This window comes from Peromyscus californicus, unplaced genomic scaffold (genome assembly GCF_007827085.1).
Source record: "Peromyscus californicus insignis strain IS unplaced genomic scaffold, ASM782708v3 Scaffold_17__1_contigs__length_78620276, whole genome shotgun sequence".
NCBI lineage: Eukaryota > Metazoa > Chordata > Mammalia > Rodentia > Cricetidae > Peromyscus > Peromyscus californicus.
The window spans coordinates 54,756,300-54,783,341 of record NW_026294469.1 but is presented as its reverse complement, the minus strand read 5'-3'; the positions used below and the strand labels follow the sequence as shown (position 1 = coordinate 54,783,341).

Genomic DNA, 27,042 nt, shown 5'->3' with positions numbered 1-27,042 from the left:
GAACATATCTCTGAAGCAGGGGGAAAACACAGATTAAATAAAAGATTAGCTCTTTTTTCTTAGGTCCTGTTAAGTAAGATAATATTGCATTGTTTTGTCTCAAGTATATTAAATAGCCTCTTATGAGATAGCTCAATGGGGAAAAGTGTCACCCACATACATGCACACATAAAAATAAGATAAAATGTTTAAAAACTAATGTCTGTTTATCACATGTCTGAAGTAGGGCCTAGGAGTCTGGCATACAGTGCTATTCACTTATAAGACACTTAAACAATCTTCAGGAAGGAATTTTGTAAATAATAGCAGCTTATTACACATCCCGTGTCAAGCACTACACTGAGTAGCACATTTCCCTCTAGCAGGAGCATCTCCCAGGTGCGGACAACCATCACACCCATTTTTTTTTTTAATGGGATACACAACTTGGGGGCTGAAGTGATTAGTAACGTCTCACATAGCACGGGGATGGACCTTGAATTTGAGTCAGCTCTAGGATCAGTCTAACCACTTGGCCACATTAGCTTTCAAGTCCCAGTGTGGTGCTCTGGGTGAAATCTGAGGTCACTGAGGGCAAGAAGGGAATGTGAGAAAGGAGAATGTGGACCTCTAACTATGGGCAACTATGGGTCATCTACAGGGCCACGTAATTGTGCCTTAGTTTATCTGTGCAGCCATTCCCCAGCTAACCACCACAGATCATTGGGCCAGTTATGTGAAATTTGGAATGGCTCCATGATAGGAAAAAAACAACAGTGTTCAGATCGCCAGCCGTGCACATGAGTCTCTAATCTAGCCTCTAGCTTGTTCACAGGCCATCAGATCTTGAGGGTCTAAGAAGGCTTTTCCGTCACACGGGGACATTGTGCCTTTCTTCTGTGTGCTGATAGGTACGTGCACAGCTAAGTATGAGCCCAAAGCATACAGATCGAGAGAAAGAATGCTACAGTTGCAAAAATGCATTTCCTGGATAGAACTCCGTCCCTCCCCCCGCCAGCCCCTTCCCCCCAAGAACAAGTACCATGCCTTTCCATTTGTCAGTCTGATTAATACACTGTACGTGCGTATGGGTTTGCATGTGGAATGTGGGCATTTATCAAAAACTTTCCTTGAGCGGCCAGTGAGATGTAAAGTGAGATAAATGCATTCACATTGTGCCACAGTAAAGCTAACTATTCTGGTTAGTTAAGCAGTTGCGCTTGAAGACAGAGTTCTCAGATAAAGCAGACTGATAAAATTTTTTTTTTCCATTCTAAAATAGCTGGGGTAACACAAGATCCAGGATTAAAGCACAACACCAGGAACTATTCTTGGTGTGTCCCCTGACACTCCTGCAAAGTTTGGTTGTCGCGTAGTGGGGAGGCTCAGTTTATTAATGTGAAGTTGGCAGGGGTTCCCACTTGGATGCTATCTCTGAGGAACAGTCATGTTTACTACTTCATCCGAAGACAGTTTGTAATGAGATGTCATAATTGGCTTCTTAAGTATGTAGATAATGAAAACAGAGTCCGGCTCATAAACAAACACGGGAGGGGGGGTGCACCAGGAAGTTAGCATTTCATGCACGCACTTTGTGGTTTGCTGTGTGGACTTTTTTTTTTTTTTTTTTTTTTTTTTTTTGTCACAGCCAGGCGCCCTTCTGATTTCCATGACAGGGTCACAGTGTCCCTGTTACAGCTGAGAAATTCCATCCCAAGGAAGTAAAAAGGAAAAAAAAAAATCAACCCGTGGCCGTTCTCAGCCAAAGACTGTCATGGAGCATGCAAAAGATCCACGTGTGATCTGTGCCCCAGGGGGGCTCTGGAAGTTGGTTGAAGCAAGCAGTCCAGTAAGATTATGCTCCTAAGAAAGCAGAGTGCATATGACAGTCATGTAAGTTCAGGGTAAGCGGGGTTTAATCCGCAGTGTGGTGAAGGAATGTCAACATCTGTAACTGTGCTTCGGGTGGGGAGCTGGACGGTCATTGCTAGGGTGAGTGTCCTGAGTTTGAAGGTGCTGTTGGTTTGGATGTGAATGTCCCCTATAGGTTTTTGTGTTTAAACATTTGGTCCCCAGCAGGTAACCACAGGATAAGCTGGTGGAAATAGGTCTCTACCGACAGGTCTTGAAGAGCATACCCACAGCTATTGAGGAAAATGATTTATGATTTTTGTGGTCCTCTTTGTGGTTCACTGTGGCAGGATGGTCATAGCGATAGGAGCTACTTATGTGACACAGACCAGTAGGCAGGGGACACTCAACCAGACACTGGAAGTAACCCAAGATACACTAGTGTCCACTCTTGTGCACTCTGTTCTGGATAAAGGTTTGCTTTGCACACATTCCCACCCCGGCTCCTGTGCAGAGGAGGAGCCCCGCCTGTGATTCATTTGGCCATTCGCTGTAAATCTCTTATGGAATGGAGGAGTTTCGTTCACTTTTCCAGTATCTTCTGCCTGCTTTCTCCATTGGCCCCTCCTCACTTATCTGCCCATGCCCCGAAGTACCAGAGAGAGAGATGGAAGGCACCTCTTCCCACTTAAATAAGAAGAACATCACATCCACAGAGTGTCAAGCTCTCTTCTTCATTCTCAGGATGGTCCTCGAGGATCGTGTCTTTGCGAAAGTGGAAACCAAGGCACAGAGTGGCTGAAGCCCTCCTACCCAAAGAGGTGGGACAGAGCGTGGGATGAACCACTCTGGCTTTGGGAAATACTTCAGAGACTGTCTGTCTCTGACTGCTTTTCCCTCTCTTCTGGTAACTTAACTGACTCAGTTACCAGTAATTTCGCAAGGCTGAGGAGGGTCACGTTTCTCCAAAAACAGGAGCAGCGCGTTTCCTCACAAAGATAAGCATTGTCTAGGGTGGGAGGAAGGCCCAGTAACAACTTTGAACAGGAAGAGAATGCTGCTGGACCAAGAGTGGTGCATGCACGGTAATCATTTAGCAGATAATTCCCTAATTACTTGCAAGTGACCCAGGAAGGGGAGGGTTTTAAAGGAGGGGGATAGTCTCCCCAGAGATGTCAGGAGACTCCTTCAGATGTTTTTACAGAGAGATGAGCTGTCTTTATCTCTAAAGGCCAAATTTTGCCTCCTCACAGGGGCAGAGACAAGAAGGATTGTGTTAGAAATAATAATAGAACCTTTATTTGATAAAACCTCTTAGCCAAAGACCTGAAGGGCCCAGTGCACGTTAATTCACGAATTGTTGCAACACTCGGTGTGTCTCATTTCCCCAACTGCTTCCTCAGGGACCAAATGTTGTGCCCTGACATTGTAAACTGATGGATTCACAGCTTCTTTTCTTCTAGTGGCCATTCTGGAATTTTCTGAATGACCGGTTAGCATTAGTTAGAGTAGACTGTATCACTTTTTCTTACTGCTGTGACCAAATATCTAACCCAGAGCAGCTTAAGTGGGGGGAGTTTTCTTTTGGCTTGCAGCAGAGGGGATGTAGCCTGTCATGGTGGAGAAAGTATACCTGCAGAGGCCAGATGATGTGGTCTGCACCAGGAAGCACACAGAGGTGAATGTCAGTGCACAGATAGTTCAGGACCTCAAGCCATGGCATGGTGCCTCATTTAGGATGGGGCTTGGCCCTCTCAATTAGCCTAACCCAGAAACTCCCTCACAGACATGCCCAGAGATTTACCTCCTAGGCACTTCTAGATCCTGTCACATTGACATTATTAACTACCACATAGACATGCCCTAAATTTATTCAATGATAGCTTCAAAGTGAACATTTTGTCCTGTTAGTCTTCCATATGTTGTGATGGCTAATAAGCATAACTATTTTTCCCCTGGGGGCATGTGAAGGAAACTTCAGCATTGTCTACTTTAGGCCCACACTGACCCCATGAGATTAGTATTATCACTTTCTTTCATGGTTCAAGCCCATAAGGCCCAAAGAAGTTTGCAAGCCAAAGAAGGGCACCAAGTCTGTAAGTGTGAATCTGGGCTCAGATCCTAATTCTGAGGAGACCAGTATACCTTTCTCAGATCCCTGCCCTCTACTGACCTGAGGCCTTCCCACTGCTCCCCATCTCTTAAAGGTAATGCCATTTCCCAATTCTGCCACCCCAGGGACCAAACTTTCCAACACATGAGCCTTTGGGCAGGAAGGGAACCAACAGTATTCAAGCCATAACAGCAACCTGTCCATTGTGTTTGTTGAATTTATACTCTCCACATAGGCCGTAGGAATACAAAAGAACCATAGAAGAGAATATAAAGCCAGTGCTTTGAATGTTTAGTGGGGACCATAATGGAAGGGATGAGAGGACTACCTCTGTGTGCTGGAAGCTCGCCATGTGCTCTCTCCTGACATGACGGTTGGTAGATGAAGAATGAGGAAAAATGGATGCTAGCCAGAAAAACCACGAGTAGTGTTGCTCTTCTCCTTGCGCTGGAACCTTCTTGTTTTTCTCTCAAACTAAAGAGATCTGGATTCTAAGAGTTTTTATTTGGTCCCCTGAAACTACTGAAAGGCTGTCTACTGGTGTTAGTGAAGAAAACCAGCTGGAACCCACATCTGTAATAACAAATACACTTGCAAATGACAGGCACTCAGGTGGACGGAGGTGGGGCCCCTCCTGAGACTTCTTATCCAATCCGGCTATGTTACTGTTTTTAAAAAGGTTCTTATATGTGGAGATAGTCACTGTTCTACACAAGCAACCCAATCAGTTGTTGGATTTGCTAATTATTTGAAGATTGGCAAAGCAGAGGTGAAAAGAACTTTTGTGAAAAGGGACCAAGAGATGTGACAGGTGTATGTGATGGGGAGGCAGTTTTTTACAAAATATCAAAGACTGAATTAAAATGCCTGGCTTAACAAAACTTGAAGCACCCCTTCATTATAGACCCACAGTCTGTAGTGATCTGGACTAGACATAAGCTTCCTTCATGTAAGCTTTACTATTGGATGAGAGACAAGAAAATCAAAGCACAACTGGTAAGATGGGCTCTTGTTTCAGAACATCAGCTACTTTTCTCTTTTTTAAGAAGGGAAAATGGCTTTAGTAACATAAGGAAAACTGATATTTACATGTCTTCTCGGCTACCCCTCATCACACTTGATTCTCTCTACAGAAATCAGCACAAGTAAATGTCTCCTAAGGGAAGGAACAGGGGTTTGTTCCTGGGGATGAACCTTCTGGTTATCTTTTGTTTTGTTTTGTTTTTTTTAATTTTTCTAACATTTCGCACCTGTATACAGTGTGTCTTTGTCATACCCGCTGGGTCCCCCTCCCCCATTCCCTAACACATTGCTCTGTAGCAGGCTTTCTCGGACCACCAGCCCCCCAAATCATGACAAGGAGACTAATTACTGGTTATGAATGATTGGCCTTAGCGTAGGCTCATTTCTTGCTAGCTCTTATAACTTAATTTAACCTGTTTCTCTTCATCTACATTTTGTCTCAGGGCTTTTTATCTTTCATTCTGTAATATATATCCTACTCCATGTCTGGCTGGCTGGTGGCTGCCTGGTTGGTTGGCCCCAGCTGTCTCCCTCTCTCTCTCTCTCTCTCTCTCTCCTCTCCCCTCTTGAGCCCAGATGATTCCTCCCACTTACTCTCTCTGCCCACCAGCCCCACCTATCCCTCCACTGCCTAGCTATTGGCCATTCAGCTTTTCATGAGACCCATCAGGTTCCTTAGGCAGGCAAAGCAACACCTCTTTACACCATTTAACAAATGCAACACATCTTTACATCACTAAACAAATGCAGCATAAACAAACGAAACCCATCTTTGCCTAGTTACAGTAATATTCCACAGCATAAACAAATGTAACACATCTTTATATAATTAAGTAATATTTCCACAACAGCCCTCTTCCAATTTCATGTCCTCATAGTTTTTAAAGTAACCCATGGAGTCCAGTAAATGCTGCCTACGTGTGCATGGGAGTTAGGCCTCATCCCTGGGAGAGGCTAACGTTCCTCTCACAGTGGCCATTAGTTGCCTGTAGATCTTTTTCTAGGGATGGAGCCCATGAGATTGTCCCCTTTCTATATGAGCATGCTTATTGATATTGTCAATGTTCTGGATTTGTTGATGCATCCATTTCAGGAGAGACTGTCTCAGCAGACAGCCTGGTGTTCTGACTCCTACAGTCCTTCCATTCTCTCTTCTGCAGTGTCCTTGGACCTGTAGATTCTGGAGCTGTGATGGAGCCATTAGGATTCTGCATTGTGTCTAGTTGTGATTTCCCTGTGATGGTCTCCGTGGGTTGTAGAGAGAAGCTTCTTTGATGATGTGTGTGTACATATGCATGTATATATTACATGTGTGTGCATAGACTTATATACATTGTGTGTTTACACATAAAATAAAAAGGTTCCTTGAAGCATTTCCAGACTATCTTGATGTGAGCTCTGTTTCAACCGGATGAACCACACCATCTTCTCAGTTTCAAACATGCCCGTGGCTGGCTGGATAAAGCCTTTGCTACAGGGCAGGAATGGACAAAAGACTTGCCAGACCCTCACTGACTCAGTTCTGTTCAACGACAGATGACCCAAAGATGAGCACGCTCTTCAGCATCAATTAGGAGAAGCTGGGAGGTGGGCTGGTGAGAGAGATTCAGGACTGCAGCTGCTGTGGTGAAGGTGAAGTCCTTTGCTGCCTGGAGCATCTCCCTCTTGTCATATGCGGTGACCAAGAACGATTTCCTGCCAGTGTGGCCTTCGGCATGCTTCTGAAATATCTGGGGCCATCTGTAAATGATCCAGAGAATCATATGGATGTATTTCCAAAACGGCCAGTTGACATACGTAGTTATCACCCCCATCCAACCTTTCATATTAAACAGGGAAAACCAACAGTTTGTCTAAATTATTTTTTAAAAGGAGACTTCTGCCATCACAGTCTTGTTCTCCGCTGGCCTCAGTTTAAGCTGCACCTGCTCCTGTTACCCTAGGTCTGCAGAAGGGACTTCCTCTCCTCTTCAGGGCCAGCAACCACTCCATTCAGACTGGTCATTGACTGCAGCCTTCTGTCACTCACTCTAGCAAAATGTTCATAGGGAGTGCTGTCATAGGATTAAGAGTCCTAGAGAATGGGCACTACCATGGAACACTGTTGTTGTTTTTTTTTTTCAATTAAACAAAAAAGAGTTCTTCTGACTGTGGACACAGCTCATCTATAGGGAAGAACCCAATCTTATCCAGTTGGCTGTGGGAGGGAGTGGCTCCCTAAAAAACAACAAATGCAAATTTATGAATAAAATCTTCAATATTGGGCTGGGTGTGGTGATGCATGCAATCCCAGCACTTGGGAAGTTAAGGCAGAAGGATGGTAAGTTCAAGGCCAACTGGGTCCCTAAGAACCGCCCCACCTCTCAAAATTAGACATTTGGCTGGACTGTGCAAGAGAGGAACCCTGCAGCATTGTTTCCTAAGCTTCGGGACACAACAGTTTTGAGAACCAATCCCTTCCGTGGAACCCACAGTCACTGGCATCCTACACCGAAGGCAGCCTCCCATGCCCACACACACGTACACAGTGAGCCACAAAGAGGAGATAAATCCCACAGCATTCTAGTCGAAGGCCTAACCCCCTTTATCTAATTCCTGCTTCTCTGTTGGTATTTTACTTTGGGGGCTTGGGCCCAGGGCCTCGGGGATGTGAAGTATGGCTTGTGCAGCCGAGCTCTACACCTTCACCCGGCCCCAGTGCTTTGCAAACAGTGGTTAAAAGATGATTACGTTAACCGAACAGCCTTGTTTTACTCAAAGATACCCTTCACGTCTCTCTTTTAAGTTGTGGAGAAGACAAACTTAGCATCCACTTGTGATTTGGTTTTCCTGAGTGAGGGGTTCGGTAGCATTTAGAGTATTTGCAATGTGGTATGAGCATCACCACCAGCCATTTCCAGAAGTTTCTAATTCTCCCATTTGAAACACAGTACCAGGAAGCAGTTCCCAAGGAGATCGCAGCCTGGGACCCCACAAGCAACATTCTGTTTCCTGAATTTTATGCATTTGACTACTCCTGCCTTTTACAAACTGTAATTAGATCTCAATGTGTTTTCTTCTTCTTTTTTTGACATTTAACACATAAAATTTCCGGCTCCTGTCTGCATGTTCCACATTTGTAGATGTTAGAAGAAAGTGGGAGAGGAGGGCCTGGGGAGGCAGCTCTCGAGTTTAGAACTACAGGATTCCGAGCATCATGCATGGGGAGAAAGGCGGTATTTTTCCAAGGTTACCTTTGCCTGATACTCATGTAAATGGTTCTGGGACTTATCATCTAGATTTCTGGACACTTTAAAAGGAAGATGGAGCAATTCTGGCTGTTTTCAGGGACTTGGGTAATCAGGTAAGAGGAGAGGTGGTGTGGCTTTTCAATACACAAAGTGATAATGAGTTAGGATGCTGCCCCTGGGATAGGAAGGCCCTCTTGGAACACAGAACCATTCAGGTAGTTGTTCATGTTGTTCCTATTTCTTCTTGTTCTGAATCAGGGCCTCACCTTATAGTCCAGGCTATCTTGTTGTTCATGTGTAGCCCAGACTGGCCTTGATCATGCAGACACACCCTCCCAAGTGCTGGGATAATAGGCCTGAGCCGCCAGGCCTGGCTTATAACATTTCTTAGGACCTGAGTGTGGTCTGCCAGTGTAACCAGACCTAATTTGTTACAGTTCACACAATTAGCTGCTAGAAGCTAGACAATGTGAACAGTTCTGATTTTGCTCCCCCTGTGTTAAAATACCTACACAAATCAATCTTAAGAGTATTCAAGCCAAAATTGCCCTTGGCTAGCATTATAAAGATTGCAAACATGTCCGGGGAATTCATTAAACTTTCAGGGCTTTTTATACATAGGGCAGAGAACACTTTCACGTATCTTAGATTCTTCCTCTGCAAAACGGGGCTCTACTTTCGTTGTCTGTGCTACTGAATGAGGATGGCAGTGCATAATGTGAAACAGCCCACCAAGTGCACAGCTTAGGATTTAGGCTTGGTATGGAATGCATTACCAAAGTTATTGTTGGCAGTACTTAAAGCCGCCTATTCGTGTTTTCCTAAAATTAATCTGAAAATTAGAATGCATTCTTTGATCCTGTACATCTAATGGAACATGTTATAGAACTGGACTGAGTGACAGAGAAATGCTAGCTCAACATTTAAAGGACGTCTGCCTCTGAACACAACAGGGCCACTGAGACAGGGTCAGAGAGCTGGCTTTTCCGTCTTGTTCTTGGAAGTTTTGTGCTCGAGTGAACGCTCTTCCTGAACAACCCTCAGAACAGCTGTGCAGTTTGTGAAAGTCAGACACATTTGTAAATTATCATCCGGGTCAAAATAACCAGCTTTGCCAACGACTTAGGGTTTTCCCATATCTACATAGTCAAAAATATGTGGGGGTTTATGATTTATTTATCTAAAAAACTGTGTGTGTGTGGAGAGAGAGAGAGAGAGAGAGAGAGAGAGAGAGAGAGAGAGAGAGAGAGAGAGAGAGAGAGAGAGAGAGAGAGGCGGGGAGGGAGGATAGACAGACAGACAGACAGACATGCCATGGTGTGCATGTGGAGTTCTGAGGACAACTTGCAGGAGTGGACCTCTTTGTACCACGTGGGCTTCACAGATCAAACTCAGGTCTTCAGACGTTAGGGTGAATGGCTTTACCCACTGAACCAGCTCGCTATGCCCAGAAGTTTTATGTTTTAGAATACATGCCACATCCTAAAACACAAATGGTCCATTCTTCTCAAAATGACTACCCTTTTGAGCAGCATCTCCTTGTATTTTGCAATTTCATCCCCTGCATGTACATCTCTGGCCCTTGGAGTTTGTCCATCTTTTCACATCTCAGTGCCTTCCTTCTAAAACATTACATTTATGTTGTGAATGTGTGTGTGTGTTGTGAATGTGTGTGTGTGTGTGTGTGTGTGTGTGTGTGTGTGTGTGTGTGTGTGTGTGTGTGTGTGTGTTTGGACACACGTGTAGTCACTGGTCATCACTTCTCTCCTCCCAACACGTGGGTCCCAGGGATTGAACTCAGGTTGCCAGGCTTTTCACCTGCCAAGCCATCTCACCAGCCGGGATCTCTGGGTTTTGGTTTGTTTATAAATGGTCACAGAATGCTCTCTTATGTGACTCTGCTGTGGTTCATTCAACTTCTTCTCTATCGGATTTTATGCCAATGTTTTCTAATTATCCATAATCCTGTGATGAATAACCTTGTTCAGGCATATATTCGGTTTGAAGGACGAGTTTCTAAATGTGAGATTGCTGAAGTCAGGATGTAAATGCTGTTGAAGGTTTTGTTGGTTTATTTTCTGGTATTGCCTAATAACTTGTATGAAGGCTGGGTCGGTTTGCATGCCCACTAATAGGCATGCCTGGTCTCTATTGTTCTAGCAAGGTTGCACTTTTTAGCTCTTTAATTTTTTAAGTCTGAAATAATTGGCGATATTTCCATATCCATTTAGTTTATTTTTAAATAAACTTAGATATCTTTTAACATACTTAAGGACCATTTTGTGTTTCATATGGTCTCTATGAATCTTATTTACCATCTTTTGAGATTTTTCTTTAATTTTAAAATTTTATGTATGCAGCTATAGTACATATATACACATGTCTAGTAAGCATTTTCCCCCACCTCTTCATTTATCATTGGACTTATAATAATTTCCCCACACAAAGGTTTATAGGTAGTAAAAATTCTTCATCTTTAAAAACCATGTATCTAGAAGTCAGGTATGTGACTCATGCCTATGATTCTTGTCCTTAGAAGGCTGTGGCAGGGGCATTATGAGTTTGAGGGGAGCCTGAACTACATAGCTAGACATAGAAAAAAACAATAGCACAACAAAAAAATGGATACAAAATTTGATCATACGTACACATGCTCTTTTTATGCCTAGGGCACAGAGAAATCAAATCACCTCATGTTTTCTTCTAGCACTTTTGTGGTTTAAATATTTCCATCGTACCTGAGATCTGTTTGGACCGTGTTTTTGCATGTCAAATAAAGGCTTCATCTTCCATTATCTTTTTGCAAATGGCTAGTGCAGCTTGTTGAAAATGCGTCTTTGCCCTGTAGTTTGAGATAGCACATGTCATAAATTAAGTTTCCAAGGTGACCAGTTCTCGTCCGGAGTTTCTGCTCTCTGTCCTTGTGTGCTGGCACCACCCTGTTTCAATTTGAGGAGGCGTTGTGGTATGCTTTCATTTCTGGCAGGGCTGCTCCCCCTAGCTTTTCCTTCTTAGTGTTTTCTTAACTATTCTTGTATGTTTGTTTTTCCATATGAAGTTTAGTGTCATGCCTAGCTTCATAAAACCTCCAAAGTCTGATGTTTTTATTGGAGTTGGTAATTCTATTGGAATTTATAAATTAACCTAATTAGAAGTGACTCCTTTATGACGCTGTCATCCTATCCCGGCAGGAACAGGACAGAGCTTTGAATTTGTCCTCATCTGTTGGTTTTCCCTTTAGTAGTGTTTTGAGATAGTTTTTCTTCATGTTTTACGAAGATTCTAGGCTAGGTATTCACTGTCACCGGTTCATATGCCACTTTGGGAAATCCTACTGTGAACATACTTTGCTCATTGGTTCTTTGTTTTTCCAGACCTTCTAGCATCTTCAGTACATAGTTTTATTTTTCCAGTTCTTGTTATGTTGCTTCAGTGAGTTTGCTAAGTAGAATAATGTTAAGCGATAATGAATTACATAATAATTAAAGTAGCACTGTATTTTCTCCCTGGCTGTATCAGTTACTTCTCAGTTGCTGTGACTGAATACTCTGATCCAGCAGCCTAGGGAAGAGAGGCTCTATAATCTCCCCAGAAGTACCTCTCTTCTACCATTAAGAATGGTAAATGAAGTAACGATTCTGACTTTGGGAGGAAGGTATAGCCATTCATCCCTCTAGTCTTGGGTTTTATGTTTTAATGGGTACTGAATTGATTAAAGGCTTTTACAAAAACTACAGAAATAATGCTATAATATTCCTCTCACATCAGCCTATCCTTATGATTCCTGCTGCTAAACCAAATGTATTCTTGAAGTACATATCTCTTTGTTGTATGTGAGTCATGGTCATTTCTATGAGAGTTTATGTACTGTTTCATACTGTCTTCGGAGCATTCCAGATGATTGTATGTGACAGCAGTTGTAATACTTTTATCTGGTGTGATAAATGACATCATTTATGAAACGCTGAGCCCCTCTGGTCTTTGACAGTTCAGCAGAATACTAAGTAGAAATGTATGGGCCTTGTGGTTTTCTGAGATTTTCTCTATATTTTTATGAAATTGGTTTATGCAATATTTTGTCACTATGTGGATCATGTTGATGAATTATGTTTTCCAAGATGATACACTTCATATAGATTACTGAACTGACAATGTAGAAAGCAACTACTATGTGTAAAGCTGAGATAGAAACCAAGGGAGAGAGTCCTTTCCCATCCTTGGGCTCTAGGGCCCTCCAAGGATGTCATCTAAGTCTTGGAAAGGGTGTGACTATGGCTCAGTAGGGAATGGAAAAGTTCTTAAGATGTTCTTCCAATGAAACCTTCTAGAATTCCTCTCTCTGGGGTGCTATAAAAAGTTATCTATTAGGAAGTACCATGCATTGAAAACCACTGAGAGCGACCCTCACATTTCTGTGAAAGCTACTCATAGGGTTACTGGCTTTCTGCCAGCAGCTTTCCTCTTCAAAGCCTGCTGAGAGATACCAGGGATGCATTCATGAGATGCATCACGGGTGGCCTTCCATTGTGAAGCTGCTCCAAAGGACACTTGGGAAAACTCATAGATGTTGGGCCTTACAGGTCACACTTTGCTGTGGAAGTTTGGATGACAGTGGGAGCCAGATGCAGCTGTTTATTGCTGCTGGGGTATGGAATCTGAACAAGAAGGAACACCGGAGCAGGGAAGAAGAATGCTTCCTGCAATCTGGTAGAAAAGATGTCTTAACTTTTGAGGGTTTAAACCAGTCAAAATGAGAACAATAGCACGTAGCTACAATTATGGGATAATAAAAATTGCTTTTACTAGGGAAGTGTTAAATGTAAGGTCTGTATGAGTGAATGTATAATCTGATTTGAGTGGGCACCTTGGGACTTACTAGTTGTGACTTTTTGGGGGTGGGAGGAGCCTTTTTAAATTCTGTATTTTGGGCCTGTGAGATGGGTCAGTGGGTAAAGGCAACCGCTGCAGCCTGATGATTGGTGTTTGTTGAGTTTGATCATTGGGATTCACGTGGTGGAAGGAAAGAGCCAACTCCCACAAGTTGTCTTCTGACCTTCTCATGTTGTGACATGTGTACACCCGCACACATTATGGTGGTTTGAATAAAAATGGTCCCCATAGTCTCATAGGGAGTGACACTCTTAGGAGGCGTGGCCTGGTTGGAGCAGGTATGGCTTTCTTGGAGAAAGTGTGTCACTCTAGTGTTGGCTTTGAGGTCTCAAAAGCTGAAGCTTGGCCAATGTGGCACTGTCACTTCCTGCTGCCTGTAAACCAAGATGTAGAACTCTCAGCTCCCTCTCCAGCACCATGTCTGCCTGCATGCCGCCATGCTGTCCACCATAATGATAATGGACTACACCTCTGAACTGTAAGCCAGTCCCAATTAAATGTTTTCCTTTATAAGAGTTGCAGTGGTCCTGATGTCTCTTCACAGCAATAACATCCTAACGAAAACACACCTCTACATACAATAAATAAGTGCAAGAAGGTTTTGTGTGGAATTTTTTAAAAGTTTATATTTTACATACAAATAAAATTAATTTGAGGAAGGTCATTTATTTTAGTTTTCTTTGCGATGGAATGCATGGTTAATATTTAAATCTACAGTTCCGTTGTGATCAGAAGGAATCTTGGAATAAAAGCCCACATAAACTATTAAAAAAATTAGCAAAGACAATCATTAGGGTGGAAGTTAGAATAGAGATTGCCCTATGTCACAAAGTCCTCACCTGTGTCTGTCTGTCTGTCTGTCTCTTTCTCTTCCCCTCTCTCTCTGTTTTATGCACATGAACATGTGTGAGGTATGCATATAGCAATTTCCATTACTCTTTTAGCCTTTTGGCTTGAGACAGAGTTTCTCCCTGAACTTGAAGCCCCAGGTTTCAGCTAGCCACAAGACTAGTAATCAACGCCTGCTTGCTCCCCCCCCCCCCCCCACAGGGTTTCTCTGTGTAGCTTTGGTGCCTATCCTGGATCTCACTCTGTAGACCAGGCTGGCCTTGAACTTACAGAGATCCACCTGGCTCTGCCTCTCGAGTGCTAGGATTAAAGGCATGTGCCACCACCACCTGGGTGCCAGCTTGCTTTTTATGTAGGTTCTGGCACAGCAAGTGCCATTACCCAAGTCCCACATCATGCGGATTTCAACACAGAAAAAACACAAGGAACTTGATAGAATGGAAATGCTGACATTTTAGTTGACAGGGTGGTTCTGATGTCTCCATGTGGGACAATGATTAGACTGTACACTGACTCAACAGGAATTGAAGTTAGCTGTATATACGTCATACTGGAAGTGAAGAGAGGTCAATCCTTGCGTTAGACCTTGAGTTTGATTCCCAGCATTAGAGTTAATCTTGCTTACTCTTGGCCCTTTGATGTTTCATACAAAATTTAAAAATCAATGTATCCAATTCCAACAAAAATTGTATTACGGATTAATAAAGTCCATAACAAACTCTGCAGAAGAACTTGAGAGCTGCCTGCCACTTGGGCAAGACAAGGCACTCGGTTCATTTCCAGGGTGCTTTTGTCATCGTTAGTGTATCAGAATTTCCTATTTTCCTTGCAGAGTTCTTTTCTCCAATGTATCACCAGCCATCTACTTAACATTTTAGTGCTATTAATGTGGCGTCTTTACTGCCGCCTTCTAGTTTGCTACCTCTTTATAAAACATACAAATTTATACCTCACAATGCTGTAAACTTGCTTTTAATGCTAGTTCATTCTGGGTTCATTTTGACTTTGTCTTCTAATCTTAGTTGATGAATGTGTTTTGCTTTTTGGCAATCTCCACATCTTTTACTGGTTTTTTTTCTTGCTGAAGTCAGTAGCCAAGACTTGTAGAGAAGTGCTGAGTAGAAGTGTCAAAAGAAGCCAGAAGCCAGATCCATCCTAGATCTGAGTCACGTCTTGGAAGAGAGCTGCACCTAAGGGCCTGCCCGCCGAAGCCGACTTGTTCCATGCAGACATGTGTGTGTCAGGCTGCTGAGTCACTCTGAGGTGGTTCCTTCCTGTAACCCATCTATCATCTCCAAGGATAATCAGACGAGAGCAAGGCTGGGCCTCGCTTTCTAAAACATTTTATCACTCATCAGCAATGACTCCTACCAAACACATTCCAGTGCCAGAGATGACTGTGTGATTTTTCTTCTTTACTCTATGGCTTTGACAGGTACGCTCATTGTTTGCAAGGTTGAGACAACTCTCTGACCAGAAACACCCCTAAGATGGTCTTAACGTTCTTCTTTCTATTTGTTGCTGCGCTTGGCGTTGCTAGTGTATTGTCTAGAGATTTCACACTGATATTCCTGCTTCTGATTAGATCCCTTCCCATAATTGCATCTTTACCCGTCTTCATTACTACTGTGCACAGAAGGCCTTGGGAAGTATTTCATCTTGCTTCTTGGAGTTTCTGTTCAGTGGGAAGTGATGAGTTCTGTCCATATTGGGTAGAATTTGTCAGCCAGCTCTCTCAGTTTTTCCTGGAGGTTCACATTTAGAATGCAATACTCCTTTTTATTCCTTACAGATTTCTTTCCATGCTCATGATTTCTGTTGCTTCTGATTTGTTTCTCCTATCAGAAGTCTGCTATGTCTTCTCTCTCTTTTTTTTTTTTAAGGACGAAAGCTTCTAGGGCTAGAGGTGTGGCTTAGTTATAGCATGCTGGGCAAACAGCACATGGGAGGCCTTGGGTTTTAGTCCCATCATTGCCTGGACCCCAATCCTACCCCCAAGAAATATATTTTATTTCATAATTTTAGAAGTCTTCCTTTCCTTCTTTACCCCGTAGCATCATTTTCTGGGTCTGCCAGTGTTTCCTGTGGGCTCTTCTGCTAAGCTTTCCAGTTCTTATGCAAGCTCACCTTACGTGCTTCTGCTGCTGCCTCAGCCCTGAGGGTAGGGTTGTATAGCAAACTGGATGGTTCTAAACTCCTGTTACAAAGTATGGGCTTCCTCATTCAAAAAGAGATCTGTGAGACTGCTGATGTGCCTCGGTTGGTAGAGTGCTTGCTGAGCACGTGGAACACTTTGGATTTGATCCCCAATGACTGCATGAACAAGAAATCCCAGCACCCTAGAAGTGGAGGCAGGAGGATTAGAAGTTAAGGTCACCCTTAGCTATACAGTGAACTCAAGGTGATCCCAGACTACTTGAGTTGGGGGAGGAGGAATGATCCGTGCTGGATGCTGTGGTCCCTTCTGTATTGGGCATACAGCTTTCTTCATTCTTAGTGGAGAGTGTTCAATCTCTAGGTATTTGTGGTAATTTGAATACAAATGGCTCCCATAGGGAGTGAGTGACACTATTAGGAGGTATGGTCTTGTTGGAAGAGGTGTGGCTTTGTTAGAGGAAATGTGTCACTAGGGGGTGGGCTTTGGGGTCTCAGAAGCTCAAGCCAGGCCCAGTGGCTCACTTGAGCTTCCTTCTGCCTGCTGATCCAGATGTAGAACTCTCAGCAACCTCTCCAGCACCATGTCTGCCTGCATGCTACCATACTCCCTGCCATGAGGATAATGGACTAAAACTCTGAACTGTAAGCCGCTTCAGTGAAATGTTTTCCTTCATAAGAGTTGCCGTGGTCATGGTGTCTCATTACAAGCAATAAAACCCGAACTATGAGTACTGTAGACCAAATGTCAGCCTGCCTCCAGCTCAGTATTTGTTCTGAGGAGCTTGGTTCTAGTTACATTCTGAGGTATGATTGACTGTATTTCCTGAGTACTGGGAAGCCCACTGTCCTTTTACAAGTTGTTTTTAACCACTGAACTTTTCACTGTAACCCAGATGTGGGAGGTCCATCTTCTTGGTTTCAGGTGTGCTCCTGGTAATGTGTTCCCTCCCCAGACACTCAAGTGTGCTCCTGGTAATGTGTTCCCTCCCCAGACAGTGTGCTCCTGGTAATGTGTTCCCTCCCCAGACACTCAAGTGTACTCCTGGTAATGAGTTCCCTCCCTGGACAGTGTGCTCCTGGTAATGTGTTCCCTCCCCGGACAGTGTGCTCCTGGTAATGTGTTCTTCCTTCTGGACACAACATTCACATTTGTTTACACGCCCTGTGGTTTGGAAATGGAAGGACAGATATTGTTCAGGAGCATTCTCTGTTTTTATTGACATTATATGACTGCTCTGAAAACTTTCTGTTGCTTAATTGGACTCCAAACTGAAATGAGGAGTCTCTCTTATCTAAAATAAAACATTAAAGTTGGACCAAGTGCTTCAGTTTCCGTGAAATTTAGATTTCTTGTGTCATTTGAGATGCAGAATATTATTTCAAATTTTAAGTGAAATTACTGGAAAGACAATAGTGAGGAACTGAATCTCCTCTATTTTTATATCAACCATTCAACAAATATAACCCAGTAAATAAAGTTTATTTTTTTCAATCTCAGAGTTTTATTGCTATATTTTTGAAGATCATGTGAATTAGGTTAGAAATATTAATTGAAACACAAGTGTACAATTAAAAAGTTTAAATTAGAGCTAGGTGTTGTGGTACACACCTATAATCCCAGCAGAGAAAGGAGAATCAGGAGTTCAAGGTCAGCCTCAGCTCCATAGCAAATACAAGGCTCCATGATACAGTCTCACAAATGCAAAACAAAAATCAAAATAGAACAGTCTCTTTCTTTTTTTCCCATTCTTTGAGACAGAGTCTCACTATGTAGAGGCTAGTCTGGAAGTCACAGAGTCACAACACTCTGCTTTCCGAGTGTTGGCATCAAAGGTGTGTGCCACCATGCCTGCTAAGACAGCCTATTCTTACCGAATGTTTTTTCTTTGAACAATGTTTTAAAGAACGTGCAGTCTCATGTATGTGCCGTAAGCTGTGTGGCCTGAAGAATGAGGATGTGGTGCCGGGTGAGGAGGGACTCCAGCTGCCAGTCATCTTCCACGTTTGTTTGTAATTTTCCATACACACGGATTTAAAAGACCCAAGAAGCTGTTCTATCGAGACTTCAGAAAGTAGGATTTCCAGCCACCACTGGAGAAGCTAGATTTTGAGGTGTCTGAGAGCGAGTCTCCGCAAATTCTAAAGGATTTGACTCTTTATTCGTCTTCCAACTGTTTCCTGAACTTCTGTGACATGTCAAATTCCACACATGGTGTTGGCAGTTTACAAGCGTTAACCCGCCACAGCTGGTAAATAAACCACAAACAAATGAGGAATTATTATGATTTTGAAAAGCACGGGAGTGCTTTTAGGACTTTCCATGAGGTAGAGTTGATATTTGACTGGGGTTTCCTGGAGAAGCCATGTGACTAATATAAGTAACATGAGCAGGGGTAGCCAAGCTGCAGGAGCAGTGTGGTGAAAGGCTTCAGGGCATGCTGGGATGCACCACACTGGAGATGTTACAGTAGGACCTGGTTGATGGTCAAGAGTCTTGTGGACCACAATGTATCTGTCAAGACGGGGGAAGGGCAGAATCTTTCTGTTGAGTTTTGATCCTTGGCTTTGCAGCCATAGACATGTATTTGCAGGGAGGCGACGTGGTCAAACTTGTCTTTTGAGTGGATTGCTCTGGCTACATATGAAGGTCTTGATTTTATTTCAAGGGTCCCATGGAGAATGTGGCCAAGCACATAGCTGGGACGAAAGATTTGTTCTTGTCTGTGTGGGAAGATCTCTGTTTTCACCAAGTAGTCCAGGACTCACAAAGAGCAGTGAGAGGAATGAAGCCTCTGACTGTTATTTTTAGGGGAGAAACATTTCCTTTACCAATAAATCATAGGGATTTTTTTTTAAGAAAAAAGAATATTGGCTGTTTAGACAAGAAAAAAACAAAAACTAAAACCAAAGGACAGAGCACATTTTTGTCTTCCTATGTGTCTCAATTTGGGATAGTTCTGCCCTCTGCCCCCACAGGAGATGAGTTATGGCCAGATATATGGAAGAAATCTCAGAAATAGCCAGCTTTAAAATAGACAGCTGGAGTTGCCTTGAAGTTCCCTACCATCCCCAGGAATCACACTTTTTTACATCCCAGTAGAGCTTAGGAAAAGTTCTTTGTGTGTTTTTTAAGCCCTCTGCCCTGCCAGCTTACAATCAAAGCTGAAAGCATAAATTTCAGTTGAGGTAAAAATGCTCAAACTGAGTAAATTATACACGCACTGACCTCATGTGACAAATCCGGGCTTAGAATTTAGCCTAGAACGTGATTAGATGCTGGTAAAAGCTAGGCTCTTTCCCTTATAAAAATGCAGAACTACTTATTCATACCAGTACTGACTTTACTTCCAGTAAAAACTTCACTTCACCTTGAGAGCAGACAAGATAAACCTGAGGCAGCCTGAATCCCAGGAGGAGCACTAAGTGGCTGTGTCTGGTAAAGGTGTGATCTTGTTGCTCTCTCCCTGTGAAACCCTGTCCCTGCCTCAGGTGAAGAACTCTCAGAAGCCAACCGTCTCTCTTGCCTTGGCCTGTGATGACAATCTGTGAATAATCTCTCAGGGGCTGTTTATACAGCACATAATTACAATTAGTTTTTGTTTGTTTGTTTGTTTGTTTTGTTTTTAAACCAACTATTCAGCACTGGCAGTGAGATCTGGCAGCTATCGAGGAGAACAGTGCCTGTTCTGCTCAGGGACGCATGGAGAGCGGAACCTCAGAGGTCTAAGGCGTTAGGGTCCTATAGTGAAAAGCCAGTGTGGACGGTATGAGCTCTGGAGCTGGCTTTCTTTTCGTTCTTTGTAGGAATTTAACTCCCTCAATAAGTGAAAGGAGAGACAGTGCTTTGGATCTGAAATGTCCCCTAAGTCACATCCCTCTTCTGTTGAAGGCTTAGTCCTCCTCCACTTGGAACTATTGGGAAGTAAGAAAAACTTGAAGAGGTGGGGCCTAGTGGGAGGGCATTGGGCCACTGAGGGTATGTCCTGGAGGAGGGTTTGGAGACACTAGTCTCTTCTTCATTTTCTTGCTTACTGTTCCTGAGGGTCATGGTTTAACTTTGCCCTCTACATGTTCCCCACTGAAGCAATGGGCCCAACTGAGTATGGACCAAAACCTCCTAAAACTGTGAACCCAAACCTTCATTTTTTTAATGAGTCGACGATCTCAGATATTTGTTATAATAAAAGAAAGCTAACTAATGCAGGGAGACAGTGGATACAGTTTCATGGGGAGCTGCTTTTGATTTGCATCTTAAAGAAGTGGGACTATTCGGTGTGGCAGAGAGAGATGTGTAAGAGGAGTAGAGTCAGACTGTGAGGAACAGTGGCTGGCCAGTCCCGTGGTTCAGAGGTTCTGTTTTCACTTTATATGTGGTCTGGGTGGTTCTATTGGTAGAGTGCTTGTCTAGCATGCATGAATCCCTGGATTCACATCTTAATTCTCTAAGCTGGGTGCCGGGACACACACCTGTCATCCTAGAGCTCTGGAGGTGGAAGCAAGGAGATCGAAGTTCATGGTTGAAGCTACAGAGAGAGTTTGAGGCTGACTTGGGATACGTGAACTTGGGAAATGAACTGCGGAGGAAGACGGATAAAGCAGTACACAGTGTCTTTCAACCAGGAGGTAGGGACCTTTGGTCCATTGAGGGGACATTTTTAGCCACCACAGCACAGGATGGATGTTTTGGCATCCAGTAGGTAGAAGGTAACAGTTCTGCTCAGCATCCTCCAGAGCACAGGATAAAAGTCTCCACCTGCAAAACAAGTGTTTAGCCCCAAACACCAGTAGTTCTGAAATGAGAATGCATTACCATTTCATGCATTTTGAGGGAGCAGGACACACTCCCCTTTTAGTCCTTGTTGTTTGAGTGACTTAAAAATGAACAACCATGAAATATTTCTAAGTCTAGGAAGATGAGGGAGAACATGTTACTTACAGAGAGTCCACTAGTTACTGTTAAGCAAAGCTCCTGCTCTCCAATATCTACCTCGTTGGGGTTTTTCTTTTCATGAGAGTGGAGGACAAGCTGAGAACGCCTTGAAATTTTTCCATAAGAAATAAAACGCCTGCCCAGTAGGTTTGCATTTCTCCTGTCAACATAAATTCTTTCTGGCATCTCTTGTTGCTGAGCCATATGAGAACTTGTCACTTCCTTCTCAAATTTGAGGCTGTCAAGTTTGCCCCAATTAAAGAAAATAACAGGAACTAAAGGAATTGGTAGAGCTCTGCTCTTTGGCTTGCCCACTGGGGAGTTAGCGTAGCGCCTAATGGAAAGATGTGGAGATGGAGTAAATCCACAGGCCAGGCTTGCTCAGCATGTGGTGGTCACACTTGTGAGCTCTCTAGTCTCTGGCTGAAGCATGGTATCCCCGCAAAAACATCTTCTCTTCCTACGGGGATTTGTTCCCTTCCTTCAAAATCAGACAGGATTTGCTCCCGTTGAATTAAGGACAATGGGGGAACTTTGGAGAGATTCTTACACTGTTCTCCTTCCTCCTGACCCCAGAAGTACCCCCACTTTCACAGGTACTCAGCATCCCCAGTGGTGAAGACCTTACTAATTCTGTTTTAACAGGGGAGAGTGAGGTCAGTGCATATGGCTGAACCAATTAGAAATCCTGGGACAGGGAATACAGTGCTGCTGTTAGGGACAGCTGTGGAGCCTTCCCACGGACAAGGACACTAATGACCACACATTTCCCTCCATTGGCAGCTTCTGGGGTGGTGGCCACCACCAGCATTATGAGGAGCAGCGAAAGCCCTCGAGAATTATGTGATTTTGAGATGCACATGTTTTGGCTGTGAGTGTGATAAGTGCATCATGAAAGGGGTTCAATTAAAACTGTCGGCCGGGCGGTGGTGGCGCACGCCTTTAATCCCAGCACTCGGGAGGCAGAGCCAGGCGGATCTCTGTGAGTTCGAGGCCAGCCTGGGCTACCAAGTGAGTTCCAGGAGAGGCGCAAAGCTACACAGAGAAACCCTGTCTCGAAAAACCAAAAAAAAAAAAAAAAAAAAAAAAAAAAAAAAAAAAAAAAAAAAAAACTGTCCTCAGTTGGAACCAGAAAAACAACGGTCATTTTCAGCCATCCCAGCAAACAAAGGAGGAGACATCAAAGCACCCAGTGCCCAAGTCACACAGGTGCACCTCTCAGGGGAGAACCTCTGCGCTGGCACCCACAGTGTCTGAGATCCCCAGGATTCCAGCTTCAGCAGCTATTGGAAATGCTCTTTTCAGATAGATGTGTGATTCCCTCCTGTTTGCACATTTATGGATCTCTAAACCATTGCTCATTTCATCTCTGTACTAGAATTCCTTTCCTTTTTTAAAAGTTAGTTTTAATAAATACAGAGCTTAATTAATGACATTTGCCTAACAGGCATTACAGTGATTGCCAAAAAAAAAGATTCAGAATTTGCCAAAAGATAGCTCACTCCTTTGATAAAGCTCTCCCTTTCAAATTAGCTAGAGTCTGGTGATGTAGCCCTGGCTGACCTCAATTTACTGTGTAGTTGAGGCTGACATTAAACTCATGATCCTCCTGCCTCAACCTACTGGGTGCTTCGATCACAGGTGTGCACAGATCACCACACCTGGCTTTGCCATAGGCTTCGTCCTTGTGTTCTGAAGGAAATGGGGCATGAAACAGCGCGGTATTTACCTCTAATGTCAGTCAGGGAAACTGAAGTGTCAGCAGCCCCGTCTGTGTGGTGATTTTAATATCTTCATGTTTTGGTAATAAAAGCAAGCTTCTCTTCAAGCTGTTCCAACTCCATGGGCTGACTCTCTCCCTTAGTTAGGATCAGGTCACTTTGGCCAAATAAATCACATACTTTAAAAAACCATTACTTCTTGTCTGTAGCTCAATATAGTAATCCGACCATTGCATTTATGTGTTGTTCCATCAACATAGATGGGTGTGCATCAGTGTCTACACCCAGGCTTATATTAGAGCTCCGCTTATTGAGTCGTAGGTCCATATGGAATTGATTCTTCAAAGTCCACACATTCTTATTAACACTTCTTTCTACTGGCAAACACATTTCATCAAATGTGATATACAGGGTCTGAGGCAGACTTTGTTATGACTCAGTTTGAGGACTTGGGACTCACAGAGGTGCCGTCAATCAAGTCAGTCAGTCCCTTGTGTCCTTCCATCGGGCTTGATTTCTTTTTTTTACAAAATTAATCTTCAACCCCCGACTACCCTGACAGACTTGGCTCTCATTGGAGAGAAAACCAACTCCATCTGGAGCTGCTGCACAGAGGGGGATGTAGGGGCTGCCTCCCACATAGAACTGTCACGTCTGGTGACCCTGGAAGCACTCTTCAGCCAGAGTGTGCCTGGCCCCTTGTGTGTACTGACTGCTCACACTCTCTTAGACTTCAGCCCTTTCCCGTCCACTGCCAGATCCGTAGCGAGCAGGGCTAAGTTGACTGACAAGTCCTCCCCCAGACACCGCTGCTTCCCCAGAGTGACAAGTTCACGTGAGGACCCTCCTGAGAAAGACCCAGAGTCGTGTATTCTTTCTACGAGCAAGTGAGCAGCTCTCTAGCTTACTACCAGCAGCTCTGTTGGTCCTGAGCATCAAAGCAAACCCAGGATGGAGGTTAAGTTTACCAAGAATAGGGATCAGGGAGGAGCCAAAGAAAATACTTCCTTTAGGGGCAGGGGTAGTATCTCAGTTTGTAAAGTCCTTGCTGTGTGGGCAAGAGGAACCAAGTTCAGTCCCTAGTACCCAGTAAAAAGTAGGGTGTGGTAGCATGTCCTAGTGATCTCAATGCTGGGGAAGTAGAGGTGGGGGGGGGGTGTGCTCAGAAGCTTGAAGGCTAGCCAGCTTAGCTGACAAAAGACCCTGTCTTTAAAAGCAAGGTGCATGGCTCCTGAGGAACATCCAAGTTTGTCCTCTGGCCTCCACATGTATGTGTCCGTGCAAGCACACATGGCTACGCACACTTGGGAACACATACACATAAAAGAACTCTTTCAAGTAGGCAGATCATCGTGCAGACTCACTGGCGTCCCCACTTCAGCACTGAGCAAACAGATCACAGGGGAAGAAGGTGCAGTCTGGGTGAAGCCCGCGGATGCGTTTCATCTCCTCCGGCCTTTTGGAAACCATCACTCATTTGGTACAAAAACAGAAGCGTGGAGGAGGTGCCGTGTGAGAGAACAAGGTCGGGGGTGCGGGGGAACTGGAAGGCTTTTCCAAGGAACCATGTCCTGGCCCCACTCACAGCTCCTCTCTCTCTGCCGGGCCTAGCAAAAGTGATTTCAATCTCACATCTAATCAGAAGCAAAATAAACATAGAAAGAGGCTGGCTTTAATTTTAACTTCGCTGTCCTCTATAACGTATCTGTGCTCTTTTGCCTTAGTCATAGATACGGTCGTGACAAGTCAGACGTCTTCGTACGTAATGCCAGTCTTTCTGATGAAGTAGCTCACAAAGATACATTTGCTGACTTACTGCAATCTTTCCTTTAAATTACTATAGCACAGTGAGGGAAGTGCATGGCTATCTTATGGTACGGTCAGCATTTTTTTCTCTTCTTTTATTGAAAATAGACTTCTCCCCATACAACATATTCTGTTTACTGTTCCTTCTCCCTCTACCTCTCCCAGTTTCTCCTCATCTCACCACCTCCCGTCTGGATCCACTTCCTTTCTATCTCTCCTTAGGAAACAGAAAGACATCTAAGAGACAGTAATAAGATAAAATATAATAACTAAAAACAAACTGGAATAGGATAAAACAAACAGGAAAAAAAAACACGAAAAGGAACAAGAATATACACATACAGACACAGTCATTTGCACACTCAGGAATCCCATAAAAACATAAAATCAGAAGCTATAATATATACACAAAACCTGTGTGGTTAAAACAAAATTAGTTAAATAAAATAGGAGTAAAAGCCCTGATACAACATTATGAGACAAAGAACCTCTGAAGACACCATTGAGTTCATTGGCCATACACATCTGGACATGAAGTCTACCTTTAGGAGTAGATTGTTTCCTCAGTGAGACTCTCCTGGAGAAAACCAATTTTTCATTTGTAAGTGGTTATCGATTGGAGATTCTCCAACTGAGAGTTAGAGATCGGGGCATCTTCGCTCTAGAACCCCACCTGGTGCAGACCTGTGCAGGCCCTGTGCATGCTGACTCCGTCTCTGAGAGTTCGTGTGTACATCAGTCCTGCTGTGTTGAGAAGGACTTATTTTCTTGGTGTCCTCTATCCCCCCTGGCTCTTACACTCTTTCTGCCTCCTCTTCCACAGGGTTCCTGAGCCCTGAGAAGAGAGATTTGATGGAGACATCCCAATTAGGGCTGAGTGTTCAACGTCTCTCACTCTCGGCATATTGTCTGGCTGTGGGTCTGTATTTGTTCCCATCTACTGCAGGAGGCAGCTTCTCTGATGACTGAGCAGGACGCTGATCTTTGAGTCTAGCAGAATGTCATCAGGAGTCAATTTTCTATGTTTCTTTAGCAGAACAGTAGTATTTGGTTTTCCCCTAGGTCCCTGGTACAGCTAGTCTAAGGTTATTAGTAACCCAAGCAGCATCAGATATCATAAAGGTGGCCTTGAATCAAAGCAGACGTTGGTTGGTTACTCCCACGAGTTTTCTGACGCTATTGTACTGGCGTATCTTGCAGGCAGAACAGCACTGTAGATCAAAGGGATTGTGGCTGTGTTGGTGGTTATGTTTCTCCTTTGGTAGCATGCAGAGTACCTTTCTGTACCAAGAACACTAGCCAGTAGGCTCTAGGCACCAGCTCAACCTCTCCAGTTCAATGAGTTGCATAGGTGTGGTCTTCAGTAGCAGGTCTTTAACTGTTAGTTTGTGTAGAAAGCAGCCTATGGCCTTTGCAACAGCTTGGGCTGCTTAGGGGTTCCCATGGGAGCCTTTGGGTCAACAACTTGGTTAGATGTAACCATTCTCATTACTGAAGCTTTGTTTGGTGATGAGAGATGTCCAGCGGGGGCTCTGTCTTGTCTATTAGTTGGTGATTTCATTTAGGTCACCTTCACGTTTGTAATTTAGGAATCTTCTACTGTATTAGGTTTCCAAATAAACCCTCAAATGCCCATTGCTTTTAGCTGTCCCTTCCCATATTCCCTCCTCTGCTCCACCTCCTTGTTTGATACTCCCATTTCAGTCCCTCCCATCCATCCATAATTATCTCTTCTATTTCCCTTTCCTAGGAAGATCAGTTGTTTTCCCCAGTCCCTTACTTCTATACCTAACTTCTGTAGTTATATGAATTGTAGTTTGATTATCACTGACTTAAGAGCTACTATCCACATAGATGTGAATACACACCATATCTGTCTTTCTGGCTCTGGGTTACCTCACTTAGGATAATTTTTTCTAGTTTCATCCACTTATCTGTGAATTTCATGATTTCACTTTTTTTAAATGATAGAGTAGTACTCCACATGCAAATGTACTCAGGAGAGATGGCCCTAGCCCTCACCACAGGTGTGGGAGAACTGGCCCCAATGGCACAGGCCTAGGAGAGCTGGCTCTGCTCCTTGCCTGAGGGGGCAGTCCCAGTGACCTGAACTGACCAGCTCAGCTACCACCCAAACCCACATCCTGGGCCTTGAGTTGGCCCACCCTAACATCTGCCCCATCTATGACCTGCTACAGTGTGTGAAAGGGCTGGTTCCATGGAATGATAGCCATGGGATCTCTGCAACTCAGGGTAACAGCAGGATATACAAGAGGGGTTTCAAGCAGGGCCCAGTGGTGATGGTGTGCCAGAGGCCTTGAACCAGACCAATGGCTCGTTGCAGTGAACATTTCCAGGGTGGGGCTGATTGGACAAAAGGGTGGACTGCGTGACACACCGCAGCTCCCGATGCCTCTAGGATGAATGAAGAGGTGGGAAGATGGAGGAGTGAGGTGGGTTTTTTGTTATGGTTTTAATTAATTTGAGGGGACA

The 27,042-nt window shown here is 43.9% G+C and overlaps 1 protein-coding gene across 2 annotated transcripts in view; it reads left to right on the top strand.

The window, feature by feature from the left end:
* Positions 1-27,042, top strand: part of Ccbe1 (collagen and calcium binding EGF domains 1) — a 250,353-nt gene that overhangs the window by 84,218 nt on the left and 139,093 nt on the right. The window lies entirely within an intron of this gene.